This window comes from Mesoplodon bidens (assembly GCF_964165515.1).
Source record: "Mesoplodon bidens genome assembly, chromosome: 5".
Taxonomy (NCBI): Eukaryota; Metazoa; Chordata; class Mammalia; order Artiodactyla; family Ziphiidae; genus Mesoplodon; species Mesoplodon bidens.
In genome coordinates this window covers 36,875,193-36,902,520 of record NC_138161.1, presented here as the reverse complement: position 1 = coordinate 36,902,520, position 27,328 = coordinate 36,875,193, and the positions used below count along the sequence as shown (strand labels likewise).

General features: G+C 34.6%; 1 pseudogene across 1 annotated transcript; it reads left to right on the top strand.

Annotated features, from left to right (window-relative positions):
• Nucleotides 1-605: 605 nt before the first annotated feature.
• LOC308617908 (small ribosomal subunit protein eS6-like) lies at nt 606-26,523 on the top strand (annotated as a pseudogene). Its single transcript has 2 exons — nt 606-649; nt 25,547-26,523. The product of its transcript is annotated as a small ribosomal subunit protein eS6-like (transcript).
• Nucleotides 26,524-27,328: the final 805 nt, after the last annotated feature.

Below are 27,328 nucleotides of genomic sequence, written 5' to 3'. Positions count from 1 at the left end.
AAACAAGGAAAAAACACAAAACACCAAAAAGTGAAGTAAAAATAGAAAAAAAAAAAACAGAAAGAAAAATATATTTAAAGTTTTTTAATTAAAAAAACACTAAAAAATTAGAAAATAATAGAAAAACAGAAGAAAACAAAACATAAAAAAGTAATAGTAATAATAATATTTTACTGGAGTGTCAACTGTCGGTGTCCTTGCCCCCACAGTGAGTCACAGCCAACCTCCACCTCCCCAGCAGGCCCTCCAATACCTCTAGGTAGGTCTCTGGACCAGCTGTGGGCACTGTGGAGGCAGCTCAGATTCTGAACTGGCCCAACTCTCATGTACATGTCCCCATAGATGAGTCTCAATTGTGGGAACACTTGTTGTCCATTGAGATATTCCACTTATGCAGGGTTTACCAAGCCAGTCACAGGGATATAATCTACAGCTTTTGCAGCTTCACAGAAAGATTTTCATTCTTCTTCCTTAGTTGTCTGCCCCTGGGGCTCTGCTGTGGTTTTAGCCCCACCTCTGAATGTAATCCACTCACAGGGATCTACTCCCAAGGCCGTCTTGTAGCACTCAGATCTTCCCCAGTGAGGACAGGGTACAGAGGGGGCATGGCGGCCAGGGTCATGGTAGCTCCGGTGGTTACAGGTGCATGGTGTGGGGGTTGACAGCTATGAGAAATCCAGTACTGCTGGTAAGGAGGTGTGTGGGGAAGCCAGTGGCCACAGGCATGAGAGATCCAGCCCTAGTGGGAGTCTTTCCTAGAGTCTGGCAGCTGTTGTTAGAGGATCAGCCCTGGCAGTGACCTTTCCTAGTGCCCAGCAGCAGGCATAAGAAGGCCAGCCCCAGTAGGGGCTTTTCCTAGTGCCTAGTGACAAGTGCATGTGTGCCAGCCTTGGCTTGGACCTTTCCTAGTGCCCGGCAGCAGGCACAAGAAGACCAGCCCTGGTAGGGGCTTTTCCTAGTGTCTGGCAGCAGATGCACGAGAGCCAGCCTTGGTGGGGCCCTTTCCTAGTGCCTAGAGGGGCAGGGACTGGCATGTGGAGAGATAGAGGCTGCAGTGGTGGCTCCACCCCTCTGCATCACTGAACAGTAGCACCTTGTTTCTGTGGCAGTCTGGGTTTCCTCCATAAGCATTCCTGGTTGTGGATTACCTCCCTCCCATTCCCTCAGGCTGTCTCCACACAGCCAATTGCAGTGTTCTCCCCAGGTTTGCTATACAATCCCCACGTTCCAGCTCCCTGCCTTTGTGCACACCAGTTGACACATGTCCCAGTCTGGGATGAACAGGGCCATGGCATCTGTGTAGGTCATACTCTTTCCTGTCTGCCCCGGACCGGCTGTTTCACCCTCATCCAACAGCCTCAGATGCTCCCCTCTGTCCCAAGTGATTTCCCCATTAGTGAAAAGGCTTCCCCAGTTGCAGGAACTTCGCCTCTTCCTCAGCTCCCCCAACAGGGGCACAGGTCCTGGCTCACTTCCTCTCCTCTTCTTTTTCCCTTGTTCTTTCTTTCATCTTACCTGGTTACATGGGGTTCTTTCCTGCCCTTTCTGGTGTCCAAGGTCTTCTGCTAGTGTTCAGCTGGTGCTCTGGGAAGTGTTCCATCAGTAGATACATTCTTGATGCATTTGTGAAGAGAGATAAGCTCCATGTTCTCCTACTCCTCCACCATCTTGAAAACACTCTGCCTTTTGTCTTTTTAATTAAGCATTTTATATCATTCCATTTTCTTTCCTCTCTTGGCATATCAGTTTCAGTTATATTTCTGTTTTTTGTTTTGTTTTGTTTTTACTTTTTAAATAGTTGTCCTACACTTGCATTAGACATTTACAACTACTTCAACTCCACTTTTAAATAACACTCTACCTCTTCAAGGGGCGTGTGAGTACTTAAAACTAACAAAATAATCTTACACCTCGACCCTTGTATCATTGCTGTCATTCATTTTACTTACATACTTGTATACATAAGTAGGTATGTATATATATATATATGTGTGTGTGTGTGTGTATGTATACACACACATAATATATATGCATAATTGAATTCATTGTTGCTAATATTATATTGAAGAAACTGTTATCAGTTAAATTAAGGATAAGAGAATGAAAGTTTTATTTTACTTTTTATTCTTTCCTCTATGCTCTTTAGTGTTTCAAATGTGAGCTTCTAACCCTAATTATTTTATTCTTCCAAAAGAAAAGTTATTTAACATTTTTTTCAAGGCAGGTCTACTGGCAACAAATTCCCTCAATTTTTGTGTGTTTGAGAGTATATTTTATTTCTTTTTTAACCTTTGAAGGATAATTTTGCAAACTACAGAATTCTATGTTGATTTTTTTTTGTCTCAACACTTTAAATATTTCCTTCCACTCTCTTTTTGAGAAGTTGGACATAATTCTTATATTTGCTCCCCTATAGGTAAGGTACTATTTTCCTCTGGCTTCTTTCAGGATTGTATCTTTATTTTTAATTTTTGTAGTTTGAAAATGATATGCCTACATGTCGTTTCCTTGGTGTTCTCTGAGCTGCCCAATCTGTTGTTTGGTTTCTGGCCTTAATTTGAGAAAATTCTAATTTTTCCTTCAACTATTTCTTTCTTTTCTTTCTCTTTTACTTCTCCTGATTTATATTCCTATACACATATATTACACCTTTTGTAGCTGTCCCACTGTCCTCAAATATTCTGTTCTCACTTTTTTTTCAGTCTTTATTCTCTTTGCTTTTCAATTTTGTAGAATTCTATTGAGATATTCTCAGTTTCAGAGATTCTTTCCTCAGCCATGTCCAGTCTACTAATAAGATCATCAAAGGCATTCTTCATTTTTCTTACAGTATTTTTGACCACTAGCATTTCTTTCTGGTTCTTTAATAAGATTTTTGTCTCTGTTTACATTGCTCATCTCTTGTTGCATGCTGTCTACTTTATCCATTAGAGTCCTTCACTTATTAATCACAGTTGTTTTGAAATCTTGGTCTGATTATTCCAGCATCCCTGTTATTTCTGTTTCTGATACTTTCTCTGTCTCCTTAAACTGTGTTTTTGCCTTTTTATGCCTTGTAATTATTTTTCAATATCCAGATATAATGTACCAGGTAAATGCAACTTGTGTAAATAGAGGCCTTTAGTAATGTGGTGGTAAGGTGTGGAGTAGGGGAAGTGGTCTATAGTTTTATGATTGGGTCTCAAACTTTTAATTAACCTATGACTCTGGAAGGTGAACTTCACAATGTTTCTCAGTTTTTTTTCCTCCCTCTTAGGTGTGATAGAATGGCTAGAGTTGACTGGAGTTAAGTATTTCCTTTCTCTTAATTGGAAGGCTAGAGCTGAATCAAGTTGGGTATTTCTCTTTCCCCAGGTCATTTATGCTCTGATAATACCTTGGTAAGTTTGACTCTGGTTAATTATCCCTGAGGAAATACCTCATGAAGAACAGAGCACTATGGTGTATTTTAAATATGTTTTAAATTGGTCTCTTTTCTTCTGCTCCCTTCAGAAGCACAAGGTTTTGTTTGTTTGTTTGTTTGTTTGTTTGTTTTTTTGTGGTATGTAGGCCTCTCACTGTTGTGGCCTCTCCCATTGCAGAGCACAGGCTCCAGACGTGCAGGCTCAGTGGCCATGGCTTATGGGCCCAGCCGCTCAGCAGCATGTGGGATCTTCCCGGACTAGGGCACAAACCCATGTCCCCTGCATCAGCAGGCAGACTCTCAACCACTGCACCACCAGGGAAGCCCCACAAGTTTTTTTTTTGTTTGTTTTGCTTTGTTTTATCTTTTCCCCTCTAATATTTACTGTGGTAACCTGGTGGAGATCATTATGGTAAAACTTACAAAAGTGTGGGGACCCCTTTATGACTAGGACCCCCTAAGGATTTTAACTCTCAAAATTGTCCATATTGAGTCTCCAACAATTCATCAATTATAGATCCTATTTTCCTACTCCAATACCAGTTACTACGGATGTTTGCAGTTGTGAGTCTCTTTTCCATTAAGCCGTGACTCCCTATGTTCACCTGTCTATGTCTTCAAACATGGGAGTAGTGGTTTGCCTTGTATTCTCATCTCTCATGCATCCAAGAGTTGTTGATTTTTCTGTATGTTCAGATTTTGAATTGCTATTAAGACAGGGAGAACAACATGCTTGCAAATAATAAGTGGAAGTATAATATATATTTTTTCTAAAGTAACAAGACTCTTGTGGTGTAAAATTATGTGTATCAGTAAGTAAGTGGCTATAAAGGAGATCATAGATTTGCTACATCTCTATGACTGCAGGGATAGTCAGTTTCTCTCAGATGTGAGAAGCATGTCTGTGATGATCTCTGTAGTTTAGTGTAGATTTGAAAGAGCTACTGAAGAGAATAGGAGAGATGTCTGAACCTGGGTAAACAAGGGACCACAGTGCATTCCTGAGAACACAACCGTTTTTGCCTAATTAGAATTTATGATGGTAACAATCTATAGTTGTCCCTCAGTATCCATGGGAGGTTGTTTCTAGGACCCTCTGTGGATAGCAGAATCCACAGATGCTTATATCCCTTATATAAAATGGCATAGATTTTCATGTAACCTATGTACATCCTCTTGTATACTTTTAATCATCTCTAGAACACTTACAATACTTAATGCAGTGTAAATGTATGTAAATAGTTGCTGGTATGAAGGAAATTTGAGTTTTGCTTTTTGAAATTTAATGGAATTTTTTTCAAATATATTTGATCTCTGATTGGTTGAATCCATGGATGTAGAATCCACAGATGGAGAGGGCTGAATGTACAATGTTTTATGACTTTCAATAGCATCCAGAGTTTAGAAGCTTTCAGTGTGAACAGCTTGAGGAAGCAATTTTGTATGATCAGTATTGACCATCAGTATGTGAATATGGTGGAAAAGCAAGGAAATAAGGATATCCACAAAGATAAAATGGAGTAATTTGTCTTTCTTTCATCATTTTTAATGTAGCTAATAAGTAAAGAAATTCACCAGTATAGGAAATGGTGAAAAGATCAAATATCATCTACTAGTGTACATTCTAGAAGTGGGTATAGTTAGTGTGATCATGCAATGTATTGTCAAAACTAAGTCATTTTTAAGGATGTAAATGGGAAGTATTGGTAATTTTAAGAGTGTAAAGGAGAGATATTAAAAATAATTTCAAGACAAGAGTTATAAACTTGGACACTCCTGACCAAATATCAATGCATGGCCATCCTAGTAAAGGCAGAAATCTTTCCAGAAGGGTATTGGATGCATCATTAACATGGACCTAACATGGTCATAATAACAAGATATGGAGTGAAAAAATGTGTGAATAAGACATAATATGAAATCAACGGAGACAGCTAATGCACAGTGTAAAAGATATAATTCACCTAAAACAATGAAATGACAAGAACATGGTGTATCTTTCCATCTGTTTGTGTTACCTACAATTTCTCATTAGTGTTACTGATGGAAGAAATTCAAGACTACACAAACAGATGGAAACTTCTAATCATGGATTAGAAGAATTAGTATTGTTAAAATGACCATATTACCCAGGGCAATCTACAGATTCACTGGAATCTCTATCAAAATACGAAGGACATTTTTCACAGAAATAGAACAGATAGTCCTAAAATTTGTATAGAAGCATAAAAGCCCCTGGATATCCAAAGAATCTTGAAAAAGAAGAACAGAGCTGGAGGAATCATGTTTCTTGACTTCAGACAATACTGAAAAGCTACAGCAATCAAAAACAGACATACAGATTAAAGGAACAAAATAGAGAGCCCAGAAATAAACCCATACATTTAGGGTCAATTAATCTATGACAAAAGCAAAAATCTACAATAGAGAAGACAGTCTTTTCAGTAATTGGCCCTGGGAAAACTGGACAGCTACATGTAAAAGAATGTGATTAGAACATTTCCTCATACTATAAACAAAACAAATCAACTCAAAATGGATTAAAGACCTACAGGTAAGACCAGAAACCATAACACTCCTAAAGAAAAACATAGGGGGAGCACTCTTTGACATAAGTTGTAGTAATATTTTTTGGGTCTTTCTCTTAAGCAAAGAAAATTAAAGCAAACCTAAACAATTGAGACCTAGGTAAACTTAAAAGCTTTTGCATAGCAAAGAAAACCATTGACAAAATGAAAAGACAACCTGATGAATGGGAGAAGATATTTTCAAATGATATGAAAGAGAAGGTGTTCATTCCCAAAATATATAAATAGCTCATAAAACTCAAAGGCAAAAAAAAAAAAACATAAAGCTCAATTAAAAAATGGGCAGAAGACTTGAATAGATATTTTTTCCAAAGAAGACATACAGATGACTAAACAGCATATGAAAATATACCCACCATTGTTAATCCTCAGAGAAATGCAAATCAAAACCACAATGAGATATCACCACACACCTGTCAGAATGGTCATCATCAAAAAGAACACAAATAACCAACATGGGCTAGAATGTAGAAAAAAGGGAACTCTCATAGACTCTTGACAGGAATGTAAATTGGTGTAGCCAATATACAAAACAGTATGGAGTTTCCTCAAAAAGCTAAAAACAGAACTACCATATGACCCAGCAATTCCACTCCTGGCCATATATCTGAAAAAAAACAAAACAAAACAAAACACTAATTTTAAAAGATACATGCACCTCAGTATTCGTTGCAACATTGCTTACAACCACAAGGATTTGGATGCAACCTAAGTGCCCATCAACAGATGAATGTATAAAGAAGTTGTTGTATATATGTAGAATGGAATACTACTCAGTCATAAAAAAGAATGAAATTTTACCATTTGTAACAACATGGATAGACTTGGAGGGTATTATGCTAAGTTAAATAAGTCAGAGAAAGACAAATACTGTATGACATCACTTATTGTGGAATTGAAAAATTAAAACCAACTAGTGAATATAAACAAAAAGAAACAGACTAACAGATATAGAGAACAAACTACTGGTTACTGGGGGGAGAGGGGAGGGTCAAGATAAGGGTAGATGATCAAGAAGTACAAACTACTATGTATAAAATAAGCAAGCTACAAGGATATATTGTACAACACACGGAATATAGCCAAAATTTTATACTATTTTATAATATCTATACATAGAATATAACCTTTAAAATTGTAAATCACGATGTCACAGACCTGAAGCTTATATAATATTGTACATCAACTATACCTCAATACAAAAAAGAAATAATTAGAAAAAAAACAATTAGAATTGCTGTTAAGAATAAAATCTAGTTTTTGAAAGAAGGCACAGTGATAGTAGGAACTAAGAAACATAAAGAAATTATGAACGGTCAAAAGGGATCTTCTACACACCAAGTTTTAGGAGCATGGTAAGCATCATCATCCACAATGGGATATTTTTATGGAAGAATTTGAGATTATAAAATTTTCAATTCAAATATATTTTGCACTCATATTAAATTGACTGTGACAATATATACGAAATGCACTCTCATCCACAGTGCACATGGAATTCATTCCATGAATTCTATGTTTAGATTCAATGGATTAATGACTTGAATCAAACAACAAATTAGAGGGCTTTTTTTTTTTTTTTTTGCCTGAGGATGAACAAACGTCTTTCACAATCTAACTAATTATGAGAAGTAAACAAATTTGATGAATCATATGAAATTTTTAAAAGAAGTCAAAACTGTGAGTGGCTATTCAAATCCTTCTTATCACAAAATATCAGACAACATGAAATAACATGAATAAATGAAAACAGAGAAGCAATAAAAATAATTAGAAATAAAGGAAATGGCACTCTTCTTGATAATAGAAAAAAAAAAACTTCCACATAATTTTCACACACCATATAACATACCAAAGAGAGGCAAATTACAGGGAAATGTTTCACACAGACACAAAAATCCCAAATGAAATGAAATTAGGAAATGAAATCCAGCAATTCATTAAATGATCAATATATATAACAAAGTTTCTTCCTCCTATGGAAAAATGAGATGTGTTTAATATTTGCAAATCAGGCAATGTAATTGCCACATTAACAAAATAAAAAGGAAAAACATAATATAATCTCAAAGTATGCAAAAAAAGCTTTTGATAAAATTAGGTATGATAAAATATTTAACCACCTACAAATATTAAGAAACTTCCTTAATCTGATTAAGAATAACTACCTTAAAATCATTTGTAAAGAGGAGATATTGAAAACATTTTCCTTAAGATTAGCTATGAAATAAGAATGTATGCTCTACTTGCTCCTATTCAACTATGTAGTAGAGGATTTCTGTAATATAATGAGAAAGAAAAAAACAATAAAATATATAAAAACTAGAAAGGTGACACAATTATAAAACAAAGTGTAAAAGAAATTTATAGATAAATATGTAACTAGGAAGTAAATTTAGCAATGTTGTAGTATACAAGGTCAATATAGAAAAACAATTATTTCAATACCTGACAATAAGAAATTAGAAAATGGCATTTCAAAAAGACTTCATTTACATTAGCATTGCGTAATATATAACTAGGAATAATCCCAATGAAATATTTACCTCTATATTTACACCTGGCAATAAAACATACAAAAATTACTGAAAAAATGTTTACATGTAATTGGAGGAATATACTATGTATATAAGACTCATTATTGCAAAGATGGTAATTCTCCCCAAACTGATATAGATTGGAAACAATACTAATAAAATTTCCAGGTATTTTTTTCTAACAAAAGTTGATAAGCATATACTAATATATATATATATATATATATAATATATATATATATATAATATATATATAATATATATATATTTATATAGAAATGCAGAAGTACAAGAAGAGTCAAGGACATCTTGAAGAAGATGATGTCTTAACACTGTAAAACATAAAGAAGACACTAGTCTGGTATTTGTATAAATTGACAATCAAAACTGAATAGGAAGTTTAAAAATTTACCTGCATCTGTGTTGTTATATGCATGCCACTGCAGTGCCCTGAAGAAATGAAGGATTTTTTCATAAAGATGATTAATTACTTGAAAAGTAATATAAAAGTAAACTTAAACTCCTACCTCATAGCATACATAAAAATCAAGCCCAGGAACATCATATAGCTAAATTTGAAAAGTTAAAAGAAAAAAAAGAGGAGATTATCTATATGACTTGAGATAGAAAATGATTTCTTCAAAAGAGAAGAAGAGCACTAATAAAAAAGAAAATGATTGACACAATAAACTTCATTAAAAGCAAAATCTTTAGCTTCTCAAAACAAATCATGGGTTTGAAAGAAGACATTTATGAGAATGGAATTATTTCAGAATATATAAAGAATACATGATTCACTAAGTAAAAAAGCAAATCACTCATATAAAAATAGTCAAATGATTTGCCTGGGTCACACACAGACACAGACACAGACACACACAGACACACACACACACACACACATATACCTATTTACCGATTGGGCTAATTTTCTTATCCAAAGTTTAAAACACAAAAATATAAACTCAAAACTGTCAGAAGCATAAGATTTGAAAATGAAAAGACTTGTATGTTTTTAGTTTAAGCACTTTAAAATTAATAATTAAAGTAAGCTTTTGCTAGGAAAAATGATTTTTTATTTTATTTTATTTTTTGGAAAACTGAATTTTAGAAATTTAATTTTGAGTAAAGATTCTTTTTCCACTTTATATATATCACTTAGGTGTGAGATCTAAAATTTAAATAATAATCTAAAAACTAATATTAATCTGATAATTAAAGAAAAATTTGAACTCAGAACCAGAGAATATAATGGTGGTTGCCAGGACTTGGGATGTGGGAGAAATGGGGAAAGAAAAGGTACAAACTTTCATTTAGAAATTGAGTATGTTCTAAGGATCTAATGTATAGCATGGTGATCACAGTTAACAATATTGTATACCTGAAATTTGCTAAGAGACTAGATACTTAAGTGCTCTTAGCACATACACACACACAAAATCCCACGTTCTTATTAAACAAACAAACAAACAAAAAATCCTGCACAGCTTAGAAAACAAGATGTTTAGATAATATTGTGAAAGGTTAGAAGTTCAAATCCTGGTATGTCTGTATTTTCTGGGTATTTAAATTTTTTACAGTGTCAAGTGAATAATAGCAGTCTCATCCCTTAATTATTTTTATCATCCAAAAATGTTGGCATTAAAGGAAATATTTAAATAAATTAATTTATGAAGCAATATAACTGAGTATAAGTCTAAAAATCATCCCTGACATTTCACATGCAGGAAACTTACCACATAAACCAGGGCTTTCAGTTGATTTTTTATATCCCTGAGGTTGAGTTCACATATTTCATTTATTATAAACTAGATTTTCTTGCATTCTGGGAAAAAACAAGGTTTAGATTTATAAAATTTTGCTCCAGTGACCTTGGCCAAATCACTCTATGAGTAATTCATTACCAACATGTGCCATTGTTCTAATCACTGAGTTAAGAAAATGCCATTAAAAAATACCAGAATACCTGCAAAGACTTGCAAGAAACATCAAGTTCCTATTTTCTATGGAGTGAAAATACCTGTTTAAATATAGAAATTAAAATCATGTTAAAATTCAATATAAAAATTTTAGCACCACTAACCATAAGAACAATTGAATTAAAATTAAAAAAATCAGAACTGCTAGAAGATTAGCTATTTTTAAATACCAAAGTTTCAGTTGACTTTTTCCATTCCTTTGCTGAGGGTCAAAATAACCCATCAATGACTGAATGGTTGGTGTTTTTCTAATTCAATTGATTTTTAGAGTATTTTATCATGTTATTTGATGACTATAACACGGGAGTATTTGCAGATATAAAAAGCGACTTTTTAATTCTTGAATAAATATTTTAGATTACATTACATAACACTTTTAAAAATAGCTATTTCATGAAGTTAGGACCTGAACCACATGGTTCAGGTGATACATAAAATTAAAATCGAGAAAGTGGGAAAGTGACATAATTATTAGTATAAAATGAGCCTGTGAGTTAAAGAAGAACAGCATAGGTTTAAAAGCTTTAAAAACTGGCAGCATGTAGATAGAATAGGCAGAATTTATCCTACAAAAAGTTGTTTTTGAACTAGCAGAGTGTTAAGTTGAAAACAACAGGTTTAAAACAGGATACACATTCTCTAATAATTTGCTGTAGTTTTTAGTCTTCACCAAACCATATTATGTGAGTTTAACAGTTTCCTTAACTCAGTGGTTTGCAATCTTGATCATGCATTAGTAGCATTGGAAATTCTTGTTAAACCACAGATTGTTGGGTCCCATACCCACACTTTATCATTAAATACATGAGGATGGGTAAGGAGGAGGGCATTTGTTGGGATAAGGCAGTCAGACAAGTTAATGTTCTAAAAAGTTCTCAGGTGATACTGAGTCAACTCACCCCAAGACTCAACTTTGAGAGCCACTGACCTTACTAGGGCTGGAAGGTGTTTTGGTTTGTAGTCTTTTCTTTTACTTTTAGCATCTTTATTGGAGTATAATTGCTTTACAACGTTGTGTTAGTTTCTGCTGTATAACAAAGTGAATCAGCTACAGTATACATATATCTGCATATCCCCTCCCTCTTGCTTCTCCCTCCCACCCTCCCTATACCACCCTTCTAGGTGTCACAAAGCACCCAGCTGATTTCCCTGCTCTATGCAGCTGCTTCCCACTAGTTATCTATTTTACATTTGGTAGTGTATATATGTCCATGCCACTCTCTCACTTCGTCGTCCCAGCTTACCCTTTCCCCTCCCCGTGTCCTCAAGTCCATTCTCTACGGCTGCATCTTTTTTCCTGTCCTGTCCCTAGGGCAAATTAATCAACTCAGTTGCAGGAAGTGACAGAAGACTAACACATCTCCAGAAGAAAAGACCAAACAACATAACTTACTTAGGTCTTTTAAAATTCTATGTTTCTGTGTAATGAAAAATCATTCTATTTACCCAGTTTGAAGCCTATCATTGTCCATTTAAAGCCAAGGCTAGGACTTAAAGCTTAAATACACACACACACTTTCAGAACAGTATAAAAATCATACCTAAAATTTAAAAATAACTCACGTATTGCCAGAAAATAAATGAAGGGAACAAAATGTTCCAAACTTACTTTTTTTACGTCTGACTGATCATCTGATTATACCTTTGAAACATTCCATATCTGAAACATATCTATTTTCATCTCACATGATTATTTAGAAGATTATTTTGACAGCACACAAATTAGACACATTGCAAAAAAAAGTTCAAAATTTCTTAGAATTTCAAATTGCTGGATATCATTATATTTATACTTTTTTAAGCTTATCTTTTTGTTGGAGAGATTGGGGGTATCTCAACAATATAAACTATTGTATTTTTCTGACAGAGCATAGATGATTAAGCATTTAGTAGTAATTTTAAAATTATTGCTCATTTCATATGCTTTTTTTACATGCAATTTGTTGACTATGGTGACAAAAACAACAACAACAACAACAACAACAACAAAAAACATCATGAAGAAGCCAAGGTTGAAAACCCAGTTTTTCAGCACATGAAATAGATGTGTCTAGGCATGTTTGGGAGGTTCACTGACAGGCAGGTATACTGTGGGCACCATAAGAGAGAAATCACTCAGGCAAACTTTTCTTAGTAATAAAATCTTATTTGGAGGGAAATGTGATTTTAGTGAAAATATTTTTTCACTCAGATTTGTTCCATGGATTAGCCCCATGTAATGATACTCAAATTCGATAGCAGCAGTTCTTAACTAGTAGTTCTCATTTTTGACACTCAGGAAATATTTGGCAATGTTTGGAGATATCTTTGTTTGCTATAAATGATGAGGATAATGTCTACACCCAGAGAGTAGTAGTCAGGGCTGCTGTTAAACATCTATAATGCAAAGGAAGCTCCCCCACCCCAGTAAGAGTTATGCCTAAAATATCAATAGTACCAACTTCAGGCAATCCTATTCTGGAGGGATGGGGTTTCAAAGACAAATAAATAGAGGTTTTTATGTGAAAGAATCTATCTAACTATACTTCATTAACTCTCTAAGAGCCTTAAATGCAAATAGAGATGGAGACATTTCCTTCCTTATTCATGTATTACAAATTTCAAAGGGCACACAAGGCATTTCTGGCTTCTTGAAACCGCAAGAAAGATACTTGATGGTAAAGTCTGTCATGTCAGAGGTCTTCTTGATTATAAGTCTTCCTTGGGTAGTAGATGTAACCAGTTGGGGTGGACTAAATTGGTATATGTGACAGATAAACTAAGAGGGGAAGGGAAGAATAGCAGCAGAAATGGCAGCTTTGACTTTTAGAGACACAATCCTTAGCACCAATTTCAACATTCCCAAGCAGGAAGATACTATAAAATAATAAATTTTAAAAGTTTTGAATTGAATGTATATATCAAGAAAGTAAGGGAGCCCTACTGAAACCGGAAGAAGGTGGTTAGATTTGCCAGTGAGTTAGAACAGGATATGAAGAAAGTGGTTGACAACACGAAAAATAAAGTTATCTTTTTGTTAACAGTCAAAATAACATACCAGTGAACAAAAGCTTACTATTTGGAAATTGTCTTTCTATTTTAACAGAGATAAGACTGTCATTTAGAGGTAATTTTTTTTTTGTAACCAGACTACACTAAAACCAGATGACCATATATTTAACATTTGAAAGTTATTTTTGCTGTTTCTTACTAAAGAGGCAGTTTGCACCTTCTGAAAACTGTTCCTGATGAGGTTTATGTACAGACTGTGAGAAGGTAATCATTGTCCAGAGTGTGTAAAAGGCATGTCCCTAACACTTTCACCTTCTTTTCTTGTAAGGATGGTGTTGATTCAATGCCTGTGAAAAATTATCATGCTGGGGAGGGAGGAGAGTACACCAACTGCTTTTACACTTTGTCCTTGATCCTATGAAGACTTGAAGTTTTGTTAACTAATTGTAGAAACGGTTCTATCTATGCAGTTATCTTTGGTGACAGTGACAATCTCAGGCTGGAGGAAGATGTGGTACAAAGACAACAGGCCATTTTATCATAGAATAATACTGAATGATACAATGAGACTAAAATCTTGCCTTGCTGAAAGCATGGGGTTTAAAATATCAAACTGTGCATCAGGTCACACAAAGGTTCAGACTCTTCTTTGATGCCTGTATTTCAAGAAGGAGATTCAGTTGAAAAGAGAGCATGACTAAATCACCTGCAAGTTGTGCTTTCTCACTAAGGGGCAGTTTCAAGAAGGCATCCTCAGAGATAGTAGAAGCCACCAATGGCCTCATCTCTTCTACCTGAAGAAATTAGAAGCATGCAGCATCAAAATAATATCAATAAATAGATAATTTAAATTTTTGATAAATCATAGTTGCTTAATCTTATAAAACTACTTTCTCCCGAATAAAGTCAGAATCAGCATTCTCATGATAGATCAGGCTCCTGGATTGAGGAAAGAAAAACACATGGAAATAATTGGAAGTGTCTCTACTCACTGGCAATAGCAGCTCATGAAGAAAGGGCCATGGACTTTATAAAATGTTTGCCTCATAATCATCTGGGAACCAAAACAAAAGTTAATTTTTCATTAGGCCTGGGTGGGGTCCTAATAGAAGACAGTCACAGTTATGTCTTTTTTTCATGATGTGGAGAGATTTAGAATATGCAAACATTTTTTTTCCAAATTAGCCTTTGTCTATCTATGGTATTTCCAGAAGTTTTCTAGGATCACCAATAAGTACCAACCCATAAAATGTTAACCTTGAATTACACAATGGATAGCATCTAGGTAATCTGTTATTATGTCCCTCACAATCAGTGATTTAAGTTATCTATTTTTTTTAAAGATAGTGACTTTGTAACCATCTTTTCCTAATTGATAACTCCCTCAGCTTGAAGCAGAACATTTGATTATGTCTCTTATTTGCAGTTTTCATTGAAAAACTGAGAAATCAACGTGCAAGTCTGAAGTAGAATTACTCTACCTAAAGCTGCTTGGCCAGTTTGTTAGATTTTGTCCACTTTACATGCTAGGAATAAAATATAGTCTCTAACAAACTGGCCAAGTAGCTTTAGTGGTATAGTAATTCTCAGAAGTTTTTTTCCTTGAAACACAGTCAATGGAGAAGTAACCAGATGTTAATATTAAAAGTCATAATTTTATTCTCTTGCATGCTCAGGTTCTTGTTAACAATGAGACTCCAGACTGTCACTGTATATTAGACTGTCCAACTCTGACTTCAAATCTTGTCTCATATTCTTTATTCTATAATAAGCAAAGAAAAAAATAATAATTATATAGCCTTTTTTTGAGCTAAATATCTCCTAAATATATTTTCTAATCACCTAGTAGACACTAGGCTCTTTAAGAAAAGTGATTGTACGTTTGTACCTTCATTACCGAGAATGAATTCTTGCATATAGTAGTGACATAGTAGTTACTTCTAAGACAAAATGGACTGATTTTATCACTAAACTTTTTGACATATTGCACTACACAACTTGTTCATATTTTCATACTGACTTTATCTCTCATAAAATTGCTTCAAATCTAAAAATGCCTTAGAAAATACTTTTTAAATGTTCAATGTCCTTGTAATTGGTTAATCTATACTGTTATCCTACAAATTCCACACCTTATGGTATGCAACTATCTTCTTAAAATGTATCTCCCTTTCAGTGTGAAAATCTGAAATAATTATTTCCTTTCTCTATTTTCTTCTACTGATTCTATTTTATTATTCTGCATCTTATCAATATCAATATAATACAAGGGTTCCTATAAAATGATTTGTGTTTTCAGGTCAATTGCATTGGATAAATCTGTATTATCTAGTTCAAAATATGAAACATGTCTAGTTATATCTATCAGTTACCTTTGGCTTACAACAAAACACTCTGAAAAATACAGGCTCTTAAAAATCATTCATTTATCTCGAGATTCTGTGGGTTGAGTTATTGATACTTCATGTTTGAACTGGCTCAGCCTAACTTGCTTGAACTTGCTGATGTGACTGAAACAATCTATTATGTCAGCAGATAGCTAAATAATGTAGGATGGATTTAATCACTTATCTGGAAGTTGGCAGGCTGTTGTTGGATGACATAACAGATGAAATTGAGCTACATGTCTCTTATCATACAGCAGAGTAGTTAAAAATTCTTCATATAGCAGTTATATGATATCAAAAACAGCAAAAGGGTGCAAGCCCATATGTATAAATATTTTTAAAAATTCACTGGCTTGACTTTTCTTGTATTCCATTGACCAAAGAAGTCTGAAGACATATTGTATGTGTCATTGTGGCAGGAAACTATCAAGGTATATACACATAAAAAAGGAGTATTATTACTTATACTCTAATAAAAAGGAGAACATATTAATGTGAGCAATCTACAGTAATTTTCTTCCAGTTGATTTATGTCCTCTCCACCATAAAAATACATATATTAACTTCCAAATGTCTCATTCAATCATGAAATCAGATAATGAGTTCAGAATCTCATGCTTTAAAATTGTATGCAGAGATGGTTTCTCAGATGAGTCTCTCATTGATTTATAATGCAACCAACATACAATGATTAAGTAAGGACAGAGTAACAGTCATATAAACATTCACATTTGAAAATGGCAAAATGGTAGGTACATGGCAATCACTGTCCCATAGCAATGTGGCAACCAAAAAGTTCTCCCAAATCTGAAGTTATCAAATATTTCTTGATTTGGCCTGTATTCTGCCCTAAAGTAGCGTCTGGTCCATTGTTATCTGTGGATATCTGCCCTATGATCTAACTTTTTTTCCTATAAAAAATGTCATGTGTGTAGCTTAGTGTCTTTCTTAACCTCCTTCCTGTTCATAGCATGGTAGGGGCTGAAAGACCCTTTTTAAAAAAAGGTTTGCATTTGAACCTTTTTAGTCCAAGTTGGCATCACTTTCACCAGTACAACTTTCTTAAAGGTCCTGTGGATTTCCCCTAAACATGACTGGTGTTCCATTGCTTTCCTCAATCATCACACTCATAATTGGGGCAGGTATCTATAAACTTTGGAAATTTCAGGCTGTTGTGAGACAATGTTCTTAAGATTCTTAGAAGCCTTTTTGTCTAGTTGAGGGAGTGTACTAGGCATCAATTTAAGTTACTCAGTAGTCTTAATCATTGGTTCTTGCCTGCATCTTAAATTTTCTTTTGACCTTGAGGCTACCTCTTGGTCTAAAAATCTTTTGAAACTTGAGAGCCTGGAATTGATAATAAATGTTATTTTCTAACTCAGAAAGTTTTGGATCATTTATATTCTTTCTAAATTATTTCTGCAAACTCTAATATTTGAGTTTAGTTAATATCTTTCTTGTATATTACTATTGATAGTTTAAAAAAGCCAATGATACTTCTAAATTTTTACCTGGTAATAATCTTCTACTGTTCACTAGAATATTATATGCATTTTTTTATGTTCCAAGTCATCACAGAAAACATTTTTCAATTATTTCACTATTACAAATGTAAGTTGTCATTTTCCAAGCTTTTCTAACAGTTTCTGCATTGCATTACCAGACTGAGCTTGTTGCCTTATGTCAAATTCAACCCACATAATTTAAGTTTTGGTTATGGCAGCAGCCCATTTCTACATTAGTTCATCTGTTTATGCAGCAGTTATCTATTATCACATAAAAAGCCATCCCAAAATTTAGTGTCTTAACACAAAAATATATATACTTTTCTCACAGTTCTGTGAGTGAGCTACCATATTATTTATTTTAGTTAATTGGGGGTACACATGCAATTAAAAACTTAAGAGAAGGTTCAAGTAGAAACAATGTTATACAATGAATTTGAAAAGCCATCAAGTTATGGTTTAATCATTTCAATATTTTTTTTATTTTTTTTAAATTAGTTTCTGCTTTATAACAAAGTGAATCAGTCATACATATACATCTGTTCCCACATCCCTTCCCTCATGCATCTCCCTCCCTCCCACCCTCCCCATCCCATCCCTCCAGGTGGTCACAAAGCACCGAGCTGATCTCCCTGTGCTCTGCGGCTGCTTCCCACTATCTATCTACCTTACGTTTGGTAGTGTATATATGTATGTCCATGCCATTTCAATATTTTTAAAGTTCATCAGATTACTTGTAAATGAGTATAATGGAAATTTGGGAATAATCCATAGAAATATAGGCAGGCAAAAAGTTGGCACCAGACAAGTCTTTCAGCTAACATAAAGACCCCAAGCCTAGGTTTTGAGATTAAATAGAAGACTATTTTCTAGAAGATAATTATAAGAGAAATAGCAGAAAAATAGGTTGGTCCTAATTTAGGCTATGAATTTATCAATAACTCAAGCATATGATTAAAAGAGATATGTTTAAACCTGAGAACCAAGGGTAATTTATAATTAGCTCTAGTATTTTTAGTTTAAAAGAACATCAGGCTTAGAGACCAGGTCCAGGACTTGACAGATCTGGGGACTGGAGTCAGATAGCATCAACCTTAGGAAGAGGTTTAGATTCCATAAACCAAAACCAACATGGCAGTTCATGTTAGATGAAGTAAGTCAGAGAGTTGGTTGTCATCTATACATTCAGGCTGTAATTGTCATGTTGTAATTTTTGACTAGGAGCATCAAGAATGGCCACCCATAGCTGCTTTATTTTATTTATTTTTTTAAATTGATGTATAGTTGATTTATAATATTTCAGGTGTACAGAAAAGTGAATCAATTTATATATTTATATTTATATTTTTTATTGTTTTTCACATTCTTTTCCATTATAGGTTATTACAAAATATTGAATGTAGTCCTCTGTGCTATACAGTAGGTCCTTGTTGTTTATTTTATATATAGTAGTGCATATCTGTTAATCCCCAATTCCTAATTTATCCCAATACCATTTTCCCTTTAGTAATCATGTTTGTTTTCTATATCTGTGAGTCTATTTCTGTTTTGTAAGTAAATTCATTTGTATCATTTTTAAAGATTCCACATAAAAGTGATATCAGGGGCTTCCCTGGTGGCGCAGTGGTTGAGAGTCCGCCTGCCGATGCAGGGGACACGGGTTCGTGCCCCGGTCTGGGAAGATCCCACATGCCGCAGAGCGGCTAGGCCCGTGAGCCATGGCCGCTGAGCCTGTGCGTCCGGAGCCTGTGCTCCGCAAGGGGAGAGGCCACAACAGTGAGAGGCCCGCCTACCGCAAAAAAAAAAAAAAAAAAAAAAAAAAAAAAAGTGATATCATATGATATTTGTCTTTCTCAGTCTGACTTAATCTATGACAAAGGAGGCAAAAATATGCAAGGGAGAAAATACAGTCGCTTCAATAAGTGGTACTGGGTACTGGACAACTACATATAAAAGAATGAAGTTAAAACATTCTGTAACACCATGTACAAAAATAAACTCAAAATGGATTAAAGACCTAAATATAAGACCAGATACTATAAAATTCCTAGAGGAAAATATAGGCCGAACACTATTTGACATATATCACAACAATATTGTTTTTGGTATCTGTCTCCTAGACTAATGAAAACAAAAGCAAAAATAAACAAATGAGACCTATTTAAACTTAAAAGCTTTTGCGCATCGAAGGAAAACATAAACAAAACAAAAGGACAAACTATGGAGTCTGAGAAAATATTTGCAAATGATGTGACCTGTGACCCACAAGGAATTAATGTCCAAAATATACAAACAGCTTATACAGCTCAATAACAAAAACCCAAAACACACACACACACACACACACACACACACACACAAAATCAGACAGAAGTCCTAAGTAGACATTTCTTCTAAGAAGACATACAGATGGCCAACAGGCACATGAAAAGACGCTCAACATCTTTAATTATTAGAGAAATGCAAATAAAAAATACAGTGAGGTACTACATCACACAGGTCAGAATGGCCATCATCAAAATGTCTACAAATAATAAGTGCTGGAGAGGGTGTGGAGAAAAGGGAACCCTCCTACACTGTTGGTGGGAATGTCACTGTTGGTGCAGTGACTATGGAAAACAGTATGGAGGTTCCTTAAAAAGCTGAAAATAAACATATGATCCAGCAATACCACTCCTGGGCATATATCTGGAAAATATGCAAACTCTAATTCAAAAAGATACATGCACTCCAGTGTTCATAGCAGCACTGGAAGCAAGATATGGAAGCAACCTAAATGTCCATCAACAGATGAATGGATGAAGATGTGGTACATATATACAATGGAGTATCACTCAGACATAAAAAGGAATGAAATAATGCCATTTGCAGCAACATGGATGCAACTAGAGATTATCATACTAAGTGAAGTAAGTCAGACAATAATCTTGATTTCTGATGAAAGGTTTTCTGCTTTCTCTCTACTTGAAAATATTAAGGCCATAAGTCTAAATATGTCCTTTCCTTTTACTCCTGCATCTCTGTATAATATTTGCTTCATCAAGTCTTTTTCCAATTCTCCCTGACTTCTTGAATTCTTTCAGCTATGCACTCTGTTTTGTTTCTCTTCTGAGCTAGGGGTTTTTGTTGTCCACATCTGGAGATTTTTTTTATAAATTAAAAAAAAATTTCACTCATAAATGCCCGTGGATTCTTGTAATTACTCAATAATCCATAACTTCAAGACAAAGGCTACCTACATTTACGGAATGAAAAGTTTCTTTACTTGACTAAATTAGTCATTTTACATTTCCTAAAAAAATGAGTAAAATGATTCACATTTATGTATCTCTCCTTACCATCCATAACATCATGAAAACTGCAGAAGCGTGCCTGTAAAGGTTTGAGAACATCTTATGGTTATTTTCAGCCATGTAGCACTTTTATCAGATACTGCTAAGTTCTATTTCCTCCTTTAAGACTCATCAAATCTGATCAAATCTCATCCTCACCCCGTTTGTTTTTATCAACATGAAATATTGATAAATCCAGTGGGGGTACAGGTTGAACTTGAAAAGGATGGGACACATCTGTGATATTTTCTTCTGAGATATATTGACAAACCATGTCTATGTTATTTCTTCCTAGACTCAGGCAACATGAGTTACTTAAGAAAGAAAGAGTAATATTTACCACTGCAGTCTGAGAAGAGTATTTTTTTAAATACAAACAACTGACACTTTCTACACCCCTAGGGATTCATTCTTACCACAAAACTGTTGTTTAAAGGAAAAAAATGAGTGCCAAGCTTCCTGAGATATTGGTGCTCGCCATATAATGACCAGAGAAATTTTGAAAGTCCCCGTGGATCCACGTTAAAGAGATGTCCATTAATCTATGTCCAAATGACTCTCCATTCTTCTCTTAGTTTCTCAGCAATTCTAAAGAAGAAAAAACTCCAGGCATTAAGAAATCAATATTCACAGCTCCAAGTTTCTACTTCTCATGGGAGGGCATCAACAGAGAGAATTATTAAAACCAACATTAAGTTAGCAACACTAATATCCTATACCTATTCCTTTCATGTATCTGATACATGGCATGTTAAATATCTTTTTTTTCTTCAAAGATTACCAGAAGCTTGAAAGCAGACCATGTGCCTTATGTATACTTTTATCCTCAGAGCTGATATTCAGTAGATTCTTGTTAATTATTTCATAGAATAAATAGCTGTATAAATGAATGAATGTTTGAAAGAACAATTGAATAGATATATTACTCCAGCATCATAAAAACACTGCTTTAAAAAAAATCTGTAATATTATTAGAACAAAAGGATTACAGTGGCTTTAACTTTACTGTTTTGATTGTTTTTTATAAAAAAAATCATGATTAAACAGAATTAGAAAAAACAATCCTTGTTTAAAAGAGATAAACGTCTTAAGCTATTTGATATTTTGTCTAAATAACTGAGAAACTTCTAGGACTCTCCCACAATGTGTCAGTATATCATGTAGATCATTGATTTGTAAATGTACCTTAAAATTTTATATTTCCTTAATTAATGGAAGTGAAATATGTTCATAATTAATTGGAAAGTCATGCCAGATAATTGGTAGCATGGAAAAAATATCATTGAAAAATAACTTTATTTGAAAATGAGTTAGTGGGCCATTCTATGTAAGTAGAAAGATTTCTATAGAACATAGAAAGGCACATTGTGATCAGCCACCAGAGTTTATCTAAAACAAGTGTATTATTTACCTGTTAGTAATAAAAAGCCTAATATAATAATATCTTAATCAACATAGAAACATCTTTCTTCCTCAAGCAAATTGAATATGACAGCAGTCTAAAGCTTTTATAAAGGAAGCCAGTTTACTAGTATCTACCTGGTCTGCCATACTTAGCATGTTAATTTACTCCAGATTCAGTTGTGATAAAAGAAAACTGAAGAACACACCCATTCCTATTAAAGATACTTCTTGGAAAAGACAGCTGATAGATATTCTTTCATTCCATTGGCTAGATCTTAGTCACATGACTACAACTATTTCCAAGTAAGTCTTGGAAATACAGTGTTTATTCCAAATGGCCATGTATCCAAATAATTCAAGGATTCTATTTCTAAGAAAGAAGTGAAGAAAATACTATGGGGGAAAACTAGTGGTTTCAGCTACAAAATTAGTTAAATGTAAAATGTCTGTTTTTGATTTAACACAGCATTTTGACAGTACTAGGTCTCAGTTTCCTTGTGTGTAGGAAGATGAAATCATATACATAGTTGTTGTGGTTAAACTTCATTGTCAACCTGGCTCTCCACTGTACTCAGATAGTTGGTCAAATATTATTCCAGATATTTCTGTGAAGTATTGTTTAGATGAGATTAAGATTTAAATATGTGGATGCTGGGTAGAGCAGATTATACTTCATAATGTGAATGGACCTCATTAATTAGTTGAAGTACTTAATAGAAAAAGACTGACCTCCTCTGAAGAAAAGAGAATTTTGCTAGCATACTTCCTTCCAACTCAGGCTGTTGCATCAACTCTTCCCTAGGTCCCCAGCCTGCTAGCCTACACTGCAGATTCTGGACTTTCCGAACTCCACAACAGCATAAACCAGTTTCTTAAACTCCCTCCCTCCCTCTCTGTCTCTGTCTGTCTTTCTATCTCTCTCTCCCTGCTCCCCACCCTTCCAGCAAAGGCTAATAGAGTAGTTAAAAGTCCAGCTGGTGCTTTAAGGCAAGAATGCAAACCAACAACAATGGGTGTTACCTACCAAGCAAGCGGTTGCTCTATTTGCAAAGTAGAGAAATTAAAATTTAGTAAAGTTGCTAAATTGTTGCACCACCATCAGACTTTCACAGGTATATGTAGGGTGCTTTTATTCATTGTTAAGGCAAATGCAAATTGTACCACAATATCAAAATTTAGAGATGCATTTGCTCTTTTATTCATCAACCTGCTCCTTTGATTTAAAAAAAAATGAAATAGAAACATTAATGGATATACATATGTGCTGGAACCCTGTAATGGAAAAGAAGGCAACAATGTGAATTGAGACAAATTTTGGCATAATTGATTTTACATACTTAATAAAAACATTCAGAAGAAGCAATTAAAATTATGTCAAATGACTTTAAAGTATTTACATAATGATTGAGTGCCAAAAAGTTTAATTTCTACAATAACACATTTCTGATAGCATGTGGTTACAAATGTGTATATTTTATAATTTTCTATATGTATATGATGATATATAAATATGAAACATAGCCTTATGTCTATTATTGAGTGTATGTGTGGTTTAGGATAATATTTTTGGAGAATAAGAAAAGGAAAGGAAAAAAAATAAAAGAAACTTCTCAGAAACCTCCTAGATATATCTATGATGTCATATATGTGAAACTTCTATGTGTGTGTGTGTGTGCTTAGGTGATAAATAAATTAAGAAAATTGTTAATATTGTTAAACTGTGTATACTACCCAAAGCAGTCTACAGATTTAACAAAATTCCTATCGATATATCCATGACATTTTTCACAGAACTAGAGCAAATAATCTTAAAATTGATATGGAACCACAGAAGAGCCAGAATTGCCAAAGCAATCTTGAAAAAAAAAAGAACAAAGCTGGAGGTATCAAGTTCCCTAACTTAAGACTATACTACAAAGCTCAGTAATCAAAACAATATAGTACTGGCACAAAAACAGACTCATAGATGGAGGGAACTGAATAGAGAGTCCAGAAATAAACCCATGCACCTATGGTCAGTTAATTTACTACAAAGGAGGCAAGAATATACAATGGAGAGGGACTTCCCTGGTGCAGTGGTTAAGAATCCACCTGCCAATGCAGGGGACACGGGTTTGAGACCTGGTCTAGGAAGATCCCACATGCCACAGGGCAACTAAACCTATGTACCACAACTACTGAGCCCATGTGTTACAACTACTGAAGCCCACGTGCCTAGAGCCCATGTTCCACGGCAAGAGAAGCCACCATAATGAGAAGCCCGTGCACTGTAACAAAAAGTAACCCCCACTTGCCACAACTAGAGAAAGCCTGTGCACAACAGCGAAGACCCAATGCAGACAAAAATAAATAAATAAAAGAAAAGAATATATAATGAAGAAAAGACAGTCTCTTCAATAAGTAGTACTGGATAAACTGAACAGATACATGTAAACGAATTAAGCCATTTCCTCACACCATATAAAAAAATAAGCTCAGAATGGATTAAAGACTTAACTGTAAGACCTGAAACCATAAACTCCTAAAAGAGAACATAGGCAGAACACTCATTAATATAAATCATAACAATGTTTTTTTAAATCAAAAGAAATAACAGCAAAAATAAATAAATGGGACCTAATTAAACTTAAAAGCTTTTACACAGCAAAAGAAACCATTGACAAAATGAAAAGAAAACCTTCTGAATAGGAGAAAATATTTGCAACTGATATTATTGATAAGGGGTCAATATCCAAAATATATAAACAGCTCATAGAACTGTATGTGTGTGTGTGTGTGTATATATATATATATATATATATATATATATATATATATATATATATAACAACTAAAAATGGTCAGAAGACCTGAATAGATATTTTTCCAAAGAAGACACACAGATGGCCAACAGGCACATGAAAAGATGTTTAACATCATTAATTATCAGAGAAATGAACATCAAAACCACAGTGAGATATCACCTCACACCTATCAGAATGGCTATCATCAAAAATCTACAAATAGGGGCTTCCCTGGTGGCGCAGTGGTTGAGAATCTGCCTGCCAATGAAGGGGACTATGGGTTCGAGCCCTGGTCTGGGAAGATCCCACATGCCTAGGAGCGGCTGGGCCCGTGCGCCTACGGCTGCTGAGCCTGCGCATCTGGAGCCTGTGCTCCACAACAAGAGAGGCCGCGATAGTGAGAGGCCCGCGCATCGTGATGAAGAGTGGCCCCCACTTGCCATAACTAGAGAAAGCCCTCGCACAGAAACGAAGACCCAACACAGCAAAAATAAAAATAAATTAAAAAAAAAAAAATCTACAAATAAATGTTGGCTAGGATGTAGAGAAAAGGGAACACTTGTACATTGTTGGTGGGAATGTAAATTGGTGCCGCTGCTATGGAAAACAGTATGGAGATTCCTCAAACTAAAAATAGTACTACCACTCTTCTTCGTGGTGACTTGGAGGCCATCAGCTGCTTCAGGACGAAAGTGAATATCTCTTTCCCAGCCACTGGCTGTCAGAAACTCATTGAAGTGGATGATGAATGAAAACTTCATACCTTTTATGAGAATGGTATGGCCACAGGAGTTGCTACTGATGTTCTGGGTGAAGAATGGAAGGGTTATGTGGTTTGAAACAGTGTTGAGAATGACAAAAAAGGTTTCACCAGGAAGCAGGTGTCTTGATCCATGGCCAAGTCCGCCTGCTACTGAGTAATGGGCATTCCTGTTACAGACCAAGGAAGACTGAAGAAAGAATGTGCAAATCTGTACAGGGTTGCATTGTGGATGCCAATCTCAGTATTCAACTGGGTCACCATAAAAAAAGGGGAGAAGGATATTCCTGGACTCACTGATACTACTGTGCCTCGTCATCAGGGGCCCAAAAGGGCTAGCAGAATCTGCAAGCTTTTCAATCTCTCTAAAGAAGACGATGTCTGCCAGTATGTTGTGAGAAAGCCCATAAACAAAGAAGGTAAGAAACCTAGGACCAAAGTACCCAGGATTCAGCATCTTGTTACTCCACGTGTTCTGCAACACAAACGTTGGCATATTGCTCTGAAGGAACAGTGTACTAAGAAAAATAAGGAAAAGCCTGCAGAATATACTAAACTTTTGAACAAGGGAATGAAGGAGGCCAAAGAAAAATGCCAGGAACAGACTGCCAAGAGTCGAGGCTGTCCTCTCTGAGAGCTTCTACCTTTAAGTCTGAGTCTAGTCAAAAATGAGATGTGCTAAAGTAACAAATAATAAGATCAGAAATAAAAAAAAACAATAAATAAATAAATAAAATAAAAATAGCACTACCATATGATCTAGCAATTCTACTCCTGGGTATATATCTGGAAAAAAAATGAAAACACTGTTTTGAAAATATATATGGATCCCAATGTTCACAGCATTATTTACAATGGCCAAGATATGGAAGCATCCTAATGTCCATCAACAGATGAGTAGATAAAGAAGATGTGGTGTGTGTGTGTGTGTATGTGTGTGTCTATATCTATATCTATATATAATGGGATATTACTCAGCCATAAAAAAGAATGAGATTCTCTCATTTGCAAAAACTTGGATGGACCTAGAGAGTATTATGCTTAATGAAATATCAGATAAAGACAAATTCTCTATGTTATCACTTATATATGATATCTAAAAAATGAAACAAGTGAATGTATGTAACAAAACAGAAGCAGACTCACAGACACAGAGAATAAACTAGTGGTTATCACTGGGGAGGGAGAAAGGGGGAGGGACAAGATAAGGGTATGGAATTAAGAGGTACAAACTACTATGTACAAAATAGATAAGCAAGTAGGATATATTATATGGCATAGGTAAATATAGCCAGTTTTGTAATAACTCTAAATGAAGTATAATCTATAAAAATATCACATCAGTCTATTGTACACCAGAAACTAATATAATATTGTAAATCAGCTATTCTTTAATAAAAAAATAAATAAACAATTCTTTTTAAAAAAGAAGATATTGTTGGATCACTGATCACTCTAGCTACAGATTTGTAGGTATATCCATGATTTAACAAAAGAAAAGAAAAACAAGTTGAAGATTATATTTAGAGTATTTTTCTTTAGAAAATAAAGCTATAAAAGAGAGCTTTATTAGGATATAGTCATGCATGTAAGTATATAAACAAGGGAAATTGAAACCACAATTTTGCTTATTCTAGTCTAAGGGGAATGTGTTGAGAA